Genomic DNA, 10,919 nt, shown 5'->3' with positions numbered 1-10,919 from the left:
CCCCCTAGAAGGAATTCTTTCCCTGTACCATGATGAAGTGTATGTACCTGACTAGATTGCTCACTTGCCAAAAGAGCAATACGAAGCTGTTACCTGGAGGCATTTCTCCTGCTGTGCCTTAAAAGGGCAGGGGAAGATAACTGGGCTTTCCCACAAAAGCAGTTTGTTAGCAGCTGGTAGTCATGCAAATGTCTGTTTTTGAGGACAAGAGTGAGTTCTGTAAAAGATGTGTCCTCATGGTCCAGTGTAATTATAATTACTATTTTTGTGGGGCAGAAGAGTCAGGTTTTACCTTCATGATCTGGAAGCTTTAATTTTGATTTGACAAAATGCCTGGACGATATTGGGAGAATCTGAATACTAGTGCTAAAAGTTCTTTTAGTGCTTCAAGCTTATATAACTTTTTGTCAGTTTGATTGCTATAACTCAAACCCGTTTTATGCTCTTAGAGGTTCAGTAGTTGCCATAAAAAGTCAGAAGCATGATCCATCTTGTCTGCTCTGTTTGCAGGAGAACATGCAAGAACACAAAGTTGACTGTAAGCTGTTTCCTGCAGTACTGTGGTTTGGTTCACATCCTGAAACATGGAAAGACCACATCCCTGAGACTTTCAAACGGTTAGTGTGTACACTTTTCCATCATCCTTTGTTCTAATGTTGACATGAAACACCATGGCAGTGATTTTTGCAGATCAATTATGCACTGATTTAAGCTTTATTTGTAGATTATAGTTGAAGGTTTGAAAAATGTGAAATTTAATTATTGTAGCTATGCAACTGAAGTAATGGGGATCTTTAGAGATAGTGAAATGAAGGATTAAGGATTAGAATGTCAGAAATCCACTGAATGGCTACATATGGGTTGTGGGAGACCTGTGTGGTTCTGTACATGGAAAGCATATGGCTAGCAATATCTACAGGTAACAGCTCGTAACACCAGCTGAGTCCACGGTGCTGCTAATGAACGGAGCTTGTAAGCATTCTTTTCATTAGGGGAGTTGGAGGTGAAATTAACTAAACAGAAAACGTATCATAATCAAGATGATACGCAATACAGTATGCAGCATACTGATTACATGCATATGATACAGCCTATAGCTTGGGCTCTCTGGATTTGAAGAGCTGGAACGCTCTGCACCACCACAGGTTGTTTAGCCACCAAAGTGTAACATATGCTTGCTACTTAGCAAATAAGATAAATCCAGTATTGAGTTGAGTGATGTGGTTGGGTAGGGTTGAGGAAATCAGGCTCATTGAAAGAGATGGGATAAGAAATGGCTTCAGGACCAGTAAAAGAGAGTCAGTGGGTGATGAGTTGTATTCTGGAGCTCTGACAATGTTTTCTGGGGTCCTAGCAGTGATGGTCTCTGAAATGCACGGGCAGCAGGTTGTTTTTGCTTACTTTAAAACTTGTTGCCTTTTGGTTATTTTCTTTTTTTCCAGTCACTTTATTTTGAGGAGAAATAATTTGAGTACCAGCTCTATTTGCCCATTTTATTTACTGTGTGTGTAGCTTCTTTGCCTTGTTCATATTTTTGCTGGAGGGGAATGTTGTCTTCCGACTGAATAGGAACCTAGACTTTTCTAATACATCACTTTACAGGAGGGAAGCCTGGTTCTTGGCTCCTTTACAGGGTGGGAAGTGCTGCATTTTAAAATTGTGGAACTGTTCTGTTGCAAAACTGCCTTATATGCATTAGGATCAAAGTAAAAGAGTTTCTTCAGCTGCTTGGACCAAACTGGTTCAGTAGTTCTGGACCCATTTGCAGCCTCATCTTTGTGTATGATAATTTTACAGTCAGGCTTTGGTACTGGAGAAATTTCCGGAGCCCTTGCAGATTTTGTTTCAAGGAACTCCTCTCCTGTCTGAGTAGGTATTTCTTACATGGTTGAAATTATATTCACAAATAATTTGCCTGTATGTGTATATACCTACTGGCTCTGTGCCTTAGCATGCACCATAGTCTTACAGATGAATTCATTAAAATGCCTAGGCATTCACGGCTGACATTTGTTCTGTTTAATTTAAATAATTTCATCACCTTCTAAACCTAGCTTTTATGGCACATCAAAACTTTGGAACGTTCTCTTTTCTATTATTTATAAGCCTTACAAGTTATTCTTAATTTCTTGTTTAGTTGTGCAAATTATGTTTTTATGTGACTATGTATTCATGTAATTTCATGCCCTTCATCTTAGGAATGCTGCCTAACTTCTAGAAAATGCATCTCTTACAAGTTGTAGAATGGATGTACAACACAAACCTCTCTATTAAAATGCGTAGACCATAGTAGTATTAGGCTTTTGAAGCAGGAGTGCTCTCAATTAATATGAGTTTCTTTGTGCTATATATAACCTGTCCACTGATGCAAGTGACCTAATACCTGGAGCAGCCTAAATGAAGATTGCATTGTACACTACAATTACAGAAAATGCAGGACATGTTTTGTCTTCACTTACCTTTTTTCTAATTTAATGAAAACGTGGAGGTTTTTATGGCTGAGCCTGAGCCTGGTTACCTTAACTTGCTGATATATAAGCCCACTCTTCCATGATACATCCATTCTGAGAGTTTGTGATTGAACTCGAACAAAGGAGGAAAAGAGGGTAGGGGTTTATTGGCAGAACGGTGGTTCCGTGTTTGCAGGTTTCACTGTTTTGTATTATCAGCTGGGATGTTGCTTCCCGGCATATAGCTGTTCTATGGCTGTCTCAATTGTTTTGCATTGTAACCTCAACAGTGCCTTCAACATGTTAGTAGCAGCAGGGTTGCTCTGTAAATGAATCTGAAGAAACATTTCTTTTTGTTGTTGTTTAAGGGGGTAGAAACAAACCATTTCTGCAGCATAAAGAGCCTGTGCCTGAACAGAGCAAACCCCAAAGTGTGTTGAGTTTTTATAATATGGGAGTATCTTCCTAGATTCCTACACCTGTAGTCAAGACAGTGAGGAAGAAGTGCAGCTTGGGGAAGTTCCTCTGCCTACACAAGTCCCCTGTCCCTGGGAGCTGCAAGGGTTCATTTTTTTTTTTTTTTCTTTCAGGTTGGGAGTCTGCCCCCCCAGCTTTTTAAGTATAGTTCATCCAGCCACTTGAAAGGTAGAGATAGCACTGAGGTGATCTGCAAGAGCAAGTCCTGAGGAATTTCAGACCTCTGTCTTTGCTCACGTTGAAAGTGTGCATCTCTCAGGACCTGTGGTTGAGGTTTGTGTTTGATTTTCAGTGTAGAAGTTCTCTTAGTTTCTGGGACTGTGTTTTTTGCTAAGCAGGGAGATTTTTTTTGTGGTGTTATAATTAGTGATCAATATGGGAACTAATACGTTTGCTGTGGGCTGGGCAAGAGAGCTTCAGAAATTGGAAGTGGTTGTTGTTAAGTGCAGTGAAAAGCAGCAGTTTGTTCTAAAAAATAACTTTCAGGAGCTCTTGTGGAGTTGACTGTTTTCTTAATCTTCGTGTAAGTGCTCAGTATTAGTGTTCGTAAAAAGATCTTAGTGGTAATCCTTCTGTAGGTTCCTTTGAAATATAATATTAAACTTTTTTTTAACATAAAAGTGCCTCCTACACTTCTTTCACTGAACAAACAGTCTCTGATTTATTAATGCGTAATGTGTCCCAGAAATCAGTTTAACTGATTCCCATCCATCATTCAGCATCACTTCTATTATATTGCAGAATAGATTTTTTTGAAGACCCGTTTTGTATACTCTGGATGATAACTCTGCCTAACTTGCCTGAAAAAGGGTATAACTTACCAGTTTTATTATTTATGATTGAAGGGTGCATTAGTAACAACCAGAAACCTAATTTACATAAGGATATTGAGTTCTGTTTTTCAGAATCTGCCTTTCATTTATACTTCTTCAGTCTTAGGAAAAATGTAATGATCCAGAAAGGACCAGCGACACTAATTAAAACAATATATAAGGCAGGTCTGTGTAGAAATGCAAGGTGTGTAACCATTATGGTTTCTGAATCAATCTAAACTGGAAATGTTGTGCCTCGGAGGCGTAGAGTGCACAAGCCTGGTGCAAAGACCGGATTTCTCAGGCAAGTGTCTTCTGTCATGTTACGTCTGGCTGTCCCCTAACAGTATTAATTGTTGCTTGTGCTGAAGCACTAATCTCTGCTGAATACAAGGTATGTTGATTTGCACTTCTGCTCTGTGACGTTACTGAAACCTGCATAGAGGGATGTAAAGGTAGTATTTGTTATGCTACTTCAGTCATAAAATACTACCTGTACCAAGACAATCTAGTGGTCTCTGATGTTCAGAAAGCAGGCAACCACAGGGGCACAAAGACAAACCTGTTACTTGAGGACTTGTTTTAGCTGGCACCTGGGAATGATTCAGAGCCTTCCCTAGCCAAATACATCTGCACCTACATCTGGAGCTGGAAGAGCTTGGCTGCAATTAGGAAAGACTTATGTTTGCTTTGTGGAGCAAACCAGAAGAGAAGCACTGAAATCAAGTCAGTAGTGGGTTATATCTAAAGTAGAAATACTTAAAGCAGAATCCTGCAATTCACATTGAAGCAAAGAAAGTGAGAGACGTCAGAAATTTCTGGTGCTTAATCCTACACCCTGGACATGACAGTGACTGAAAATAGTTCCCTTAAGGTGGCCCTGTCTGGGTTTGCTGATGGAAAAGCTGTGCTACCAGAATTCCATGTATAGTCAGCACCAGTATGCACTGGGAAAATTGGGATTGTCCACGCTTGAGCCAAGCAGCTGCCCGCCATTTAACAGGCGTTTGCAAAGCCTCAGATCAGGTACAGCCTGGCTGTGAATGAACTGTTTTTCATGGGGGTGAAATCTCAGCGAGAGCCCATGAGCAAGGCTCCCTTTTGCTGTCTCACATGGTGCCTACAGCTCTGTGCCTTTCCCCAGACCGTGTGGTGTAGTTGTGGAATTTACAACAAGCAGCAGCAGCACTTAAGTTAGCTAAGAGACAGGCAGTGTGGTGGCACCACAGAGAACTCAAGCAAGCAGTTCACAGCCACCCCACAGAATTGACGCATTGCTGTGTTAGAACAGTAACTCCTGCGCTCTGTACAAAATGTTAAATAGGCGACCTAGGATTGCCCAATTGACTACGCTTGTTGGCAGTACAAAAACATGTGCATCAACATCTCTAAAATTGGAAAAAAAGTAGAATCCTGGAGTCTGGAAATGTTTTACAGATTGGCAGCACCCACTTTCTTTAATCAGGATTGTAGGAGAACAGCTGAGGGTGACCTGTAAAGGTAGAAAAAGAGGCTGGTGTGTGCATGTAGGAGCTGAATAGTAACTTAAAGACTTGAGAGAAGAGCTCACTATCAAGGCTTGCTCGTGAGGAAGAGAAAGCTGCAGCTTTTGGATGAGTAGAGACCTCCTAACCATTCAACAGGAACCCATACTAATTGAATGCAGATTTCTTCTTCCTGCTAAGCAGAGGCTGCCAGAACATTATAATCAATTTCAGCCTCTTCCTGTCCTATTTTTTTATGGTTAACTGAAGGGATCAGGCCAGCCTTGCGACCGTTTCCAGAGGAAATGGTTCAGAATGTCTCCTTTTTCATAGGATATATTGCTCCTGTTCAAAGATCGATTCTGGCCTTTTGAAGCCCCACAGGACATCTGTTGTGAACTCTGGTACAACAGCTGGATGGACAGTGGCTGAATTTAACTGATATTTAATGTGAGGAAGGAAGCATTAACTAATGAAACTTAAAATGGCACTAAAGAAGAATAGAAATGGAGATTTGAGTAGCCTGGGCTCTCATCTGAAAAAAAAGAGATGATGTGGAAATCAGGTGACATACCCCTTACATGGGAAGAAATTTCTGGACAATGTGCTGAACATGGATGTCAATACTTGCTTTGTTTTCCAGGCTGCACCTACGCTGAATAACTTCATTCTGACAGGCTCCTGGTAGTTGCTGGTGGTAGGATTGTTGGGTCGTTTATGCCAGAGGGCGAGTTCCAATCTTGATGTCTGGGCTCTGTGCTCTATATGCAATGTAGTCGTCGTCATTTGGGCTTATGACCTTACTCTGACTAAATATCTTATCCTGTGCCCTTGAAAACCTCCATATGCACACCCACCGCTGCACATAGTTCACAGAGAGGACATACCAATCACATAAACTCTGTTTTGAAATCTTTGGTCTTTGCCCTTTGCTTTTTTGTTTGTAAATGTTTCTTTGCAAGACTCTGTTCTGTGCATGTTTGTGCCTACTTGGTAAGTGACAAAACCTGATCTCACTCTGTGCTCACACTTGTTTACTTCCTGATGACGGTGTGATACAGGTTCTAAGAGAGGTGAATCTATTGTAAAACAAATAGTAAAAACTCAGATTTTTCCACTCAAAATTGAGCTCAGCTACTTTCTTTTTGTGATTAAGGCTTTTCTACTGCATGATGTTCAAATCGTATTTGCAGTCCGGTAGTAGGGCAGTCAATGTCCTAACCAAAGCACAGGGACACTTATTAGGTACTTTCTTCACAATTTAGTCATGGCTTTGGATGGTACATAACATGACACTAGTAGTAAGTGGCCAGCTAGTAGAGAAAGCCAGTTGTTATAAATAAAAATAACTTAAAAAACAAAAAACAAACAAACCCCAAACATTCTTTAAATCTCAAGTCATTAGAATGAGGAGTCCTATATACATAGTCCAGGATTAGCAGATTAGCACCAGGGTAAAGTAGATGGAGTACACTGTGACTGATTAACTCTGCAGCTAGTCAGCACCAAGTGTAAATGATGATGTAAGGGACAAGATAGGAGAATTGCATGCAGAGGTTTGATAAGTACTTTGGGTTGCTATGAAAACTTGAGTATAAGGGAGACAGAGAGGAATTGGAATGGTTTTTACTTTTATCACAGGACCATAAGGGTTGGAAAAGACCTCCAAGATCATTTGGTCCCACCATCCCCCTATCACCAGTGTCACCCACTAAACTGTGTCCCTAAGCACCACGTCCAACCTTTCCTTGAACACCCCCAGGGATGGTAACTCTACCACCCCCTGGGCAATCCATCCCAATGCCTGACTGCTCTTTCTGAGAAGAAATTTCTCCTAATTTCCAACCTGAACCTACCCTGGTGCAACTTGAGGCCATTGTCTCTAGTCCTAAATGACAGCAAGATGAATCATGCTTAAAAAAAATTCTTCACAGCACACCTTTGTTTTTCCTGGTAAACAGTTTCAAAGGCCAAATATGAAATTTGTGTACGACCATTATTCATTTAAAAATAAAGATGTATTGCATCTAACTTCACTGTGTAACCAGACACAAATGTGAAGTTCTCTTTTTTTTTTTTTGGTGTTTTTTTTTTTCTTTCTGTGTGGATGTGTTGCTCTTCCTTTGAAATACCATAAAATGTATTTTCTCCTTTTTCAAAAGATGATCAAGAAGTATGTGGTGCACTGACATATTAACATTTACACAGGGCAATTTTCCTCAGATAGGATGCTAATTAAACTTGAATTAAAAGAAACTTGAACTAGAACTCACCTTCTGGTGAGTGAAGTGTGTAATATAATCAAACTAATAGCCTGTGAAAAATGGGGCACATGTAAGAAGGCTAGTCTTTTGTGATAGGAAACACTCTAAAATTCCCCCAAATTAATTTGAAGAGTATTTTACAAAGTACAGTGGGTGATAAGTTGGTCTCTATTTCACTCCCCATGAATAGAGTACCCTCAACTGTTCTCTTAGCCGTTGGTAGTTCTACAGGCTCCTTCCAGATCTTACTTAAAAACAGTATGAAAACTGGAAGAAGTGGTTTTGAGCGTCAGTAAGCTAAGGTCATTAAATCCAGATTTACTACTTCTTGGGGAGGTGTGCAATACAAAGACATAAATTGTTTCATCACCCGCATAGTCTCCACCATCTTCAGGAAGGAGTGGGTTTGTTGTCTGTACACAAACAGATGACGGAAGAAATTTCAGGGGAGTTTTGGGGCTGTGGACTTTTTAGATGCTTATGACTTCAAGGAGGTAAGTAAACTTAAGAAATTTGAGATATGTCTATCTTCTAGGTGTTTGCTACTGACTGAAGTAGATATTCTTTCCCTTCCTGGAGTGCTAGCCCCAGGGAACCCCCTTGTGTAGCCCTGGCCATTGTGCTGCACCAGGAATTTCAGTGCTGAACACCGGCTGTGAGTTCCAAATTCAGTGCTCAAATTCCTGAAACTTTCTTCCTGGGTCAGGCCCATGCTTAGTCTGTGTGCATATGCCCACCTTCTTCAGCTGTGCTTCATTTCGATCTGATAATGACTGTTTATTTATGAAGCTCCATTGCATGGTAAAGAAAATCAAACACAGTAAAACTGTGTCAAAGCAGAAGAAAAGGTTTGTTGGACTCTACTGTGTCAAGAACAAGTGTTGCCTGCTTTGGAATCATTGACAGGTGACAAAAGTTCAGGATTTCCAAGATCTTTGGGCTATTTGTTGTGAGGCCGTATTGCCGAAGGAGAGTGTTTTTTTTTTTTTTTTCCCCCCCTCTCTTTCTATTTCTTTTCTCCCTGTTCGTTGAATTTCTTTGTGTAGAGCACAGTGTATTATCACTCAGATGTATCCAAAGAGATGCAGCCTTTAGAGACAGAAAAAAAAGATTCTTCAAGTGCAGCTGCTGGGGAAGAATGCCATTTGTGCTTTACAACTTATTATTGTGTTGACCACAGAGCAGCCTTTGATTTGTTTTACTGTAATGCAGACTAATTCTTCAGGTAAGAGGAGATTCATGTGCAATCAGGATAAATGTTCTTAATAGGCTCTTTCATTTGACCAAGCAGTAATAACAAACTCGTAATTGTTGTATGTGTATTTCAGACAAGTCAATAATTTGCTTCTAAAACTCCTCAGAATTTCATTTGACTACTCCTAATGAAAAGCTTTATTCTGGTTAATCTTCAGCACATATCTTTTAATCTCTCATTGAAGATTGAACTATGATGCCTAACGTGGTTCTTGAAAGTGACAAATTTGTTATGCTTTGGTAAAATAGTATTTGTGGTTTTGAAGTGGATTAAATTAAACTTGACAATGCTGCTGTGAAGAGGAAGTAGGGAGAGACCAGGATCTCTAAAATTGTCTTTGGAAAGCAGCATAGCTCTTCATCAACACCCTGGTAATCTCGCTATAATGAGGTATGGGCAGAATCTAAAGAAAATGACACAAAATCCCATTTAACCTCAGGCTTTTTAATTTCTCAAGTAAAAAGAGTTTTCCAATCTGCACAGATGCTATAGAACAAAATACGTCCTGCTAAGCCCTTTTTCATGGGTCTGATTTAACTAACTTCAGTCAAATGCCCAGTCTCCTGAGGGTGGTGCTCTAGGAACCACTAAAACCACAAGCTTCTTAACTCATTTTGTTAGTGCCAGTTTAAATTGTCCTAATAAATTTCCATTATAAGCAGGTCAGAGGGAAATGTGAAATACTGGTTCTTAATGCTCAAAATGTGTAGAACTATTCTGAGTTGTTGGGAAACAACTGACCTTCCAAACTTCCACACTTGTGAGCATCTTTTGAATGTTTTGGTCACTCGCTGCCTTTAATGAAGCCTGCAGAATTTGTGGCATCCTAATGACCCCACAGAGCATCTGGCTGATGCCAGGACTTGGATCAACTGACTCGGTGTCTCTGGGCAATGGACAATCAAGGAGGAGTCTGCTTCATGTAGACACTATGTCCTCAAATCATGTGTGTACAGACTTGCCAGTTCTTTGTTCCAGTCCTTTTGTGTCTGAATGTGCAGGAGCAAGATGCTCTTGAGTGGAGATGGGGAGCCACAGAAACTTGGAGCCACCGACATCTGATTGAGGGATTCATTTGGGAACAAAAGATTTGATAGGTTTGTAAGGATTCTTGTACTGTTCTAGTAAGGACACTGTGTTTGGGGCCTGCCCTAAACATTAAAAGAAAAGTTTCTGGAAGTTAGTACAAAGCAGGCTTATATGTTTGGGGTTTGGACTGCGTATATTAAGGTATGTATATGGTATCCAAATTCTCATTATGGAGATCTACGGCTTGATTCTCTTGCCTCTACATCTACAAGTGACCTCATTTTAAATGACCTACAGTATCCTACCTGACCTCCAGCTGCTGCTCTGGGTCTGCTGTGTGACTGTTTCTGATACCGCAGAGAATCCCAAAGGCCGGTATGTGACCCATGCTCTGACATCATGTTCAGGAGACACCTACTCCTTGAAGAGTAAGGCTGTTCCTGCCCGGTGGAGGCTGAAAGATACTAGCATGATTGCTCTTCCTTGGTAATGTCTCTCTGGAAGAACAGCTTTAATTAAAGGCTCAATTTGCTGGGGTTTGCACTTAATGAGGTTGCCTAGAAGATACCAGGTACCTGCAATATTTGCTCCCTCGCTAGACTGGACACGCCTTGCTACTGAGCTAGGTAGTTCTGTGTCCTTCATTATTTTGACCATCTGCGCTCTCTAGACAGCGTTGTGATATTTTGGTGAATCCTAGGATGAAGATCACTGCAGTCCCTCCCCCTTCTGATCATTTTGGCCATCTTATTCTTATGAAACTGAAATTGCCATTTTATGCTCACTTCTGAATGGAAAGCTTTTGCGTGCCTCTCATGTTGCATGTCTCTCATGCCTCACCTGGGCTCTGAGTCAGATATTCTGCATGCTCAAGGTTTCCTTGGGGAGCAGTGGCAGAGTCCTTTGTGTTAGTTTTTCCTTCTTCTGGGATGCTGAAGTGTTTGGAACTGTAAGGGAGTGCTGTTGTCACCGTACAGGTGAGAAACCCAAGTCTGTGGGTTCCTCAGCACATCAGCTGCAGAGTTGCACATGTTGATTAGCTGAAGTTAGAGATACGGTTAAGCTGTTTTTTTTTTTTTTAATTTAAAAGAAACAGTGTTGTTGCATGTGGTGCTAGGATAGAAGACTTGTATTCAGTATTATTGTTA

The 10,919-nt window shown here is 40.6% G+C and overlaps 1 long non-coding RNA gene across 1 annotated transcript in view; it reads left to right on the top strand.

The window, feature by feature from the left end:
• The first annotated feature begins 513 nt into the window (after positions 1-513).
• Positions 514-10,919, top strand: part of LOC121065477 — a 68,029-nt gene continuing 57,623 nt past the window's right edge. Inside the window, exon 1 of the long non-coding RNA XR_005817092.1 lies at positions 514-617. This is a non-coding gene — a long non-coding RNA (uncharacterized LOC121065477). The remainder of the gene's footprint in view (positions 618-10,919) is intronic.

Source organism: Cygnus olor, chromosome 2 (genome assembly GCF_009769625.2).
Source record: "Cygnus olor isolate bCygOlo1 chromosome 2, bCygOlo1.pri.v2, whole genome shotgun sequence".
Taxonomy (NCBI): Eukaryota; Metazoa; Chordata; class Aves; order Anseriformes; family Anatidae; genus Cygnus; species Cygnus olor.
This window is presented reverse-complemented; position numbering and strand designations above follow the sequence as displayed.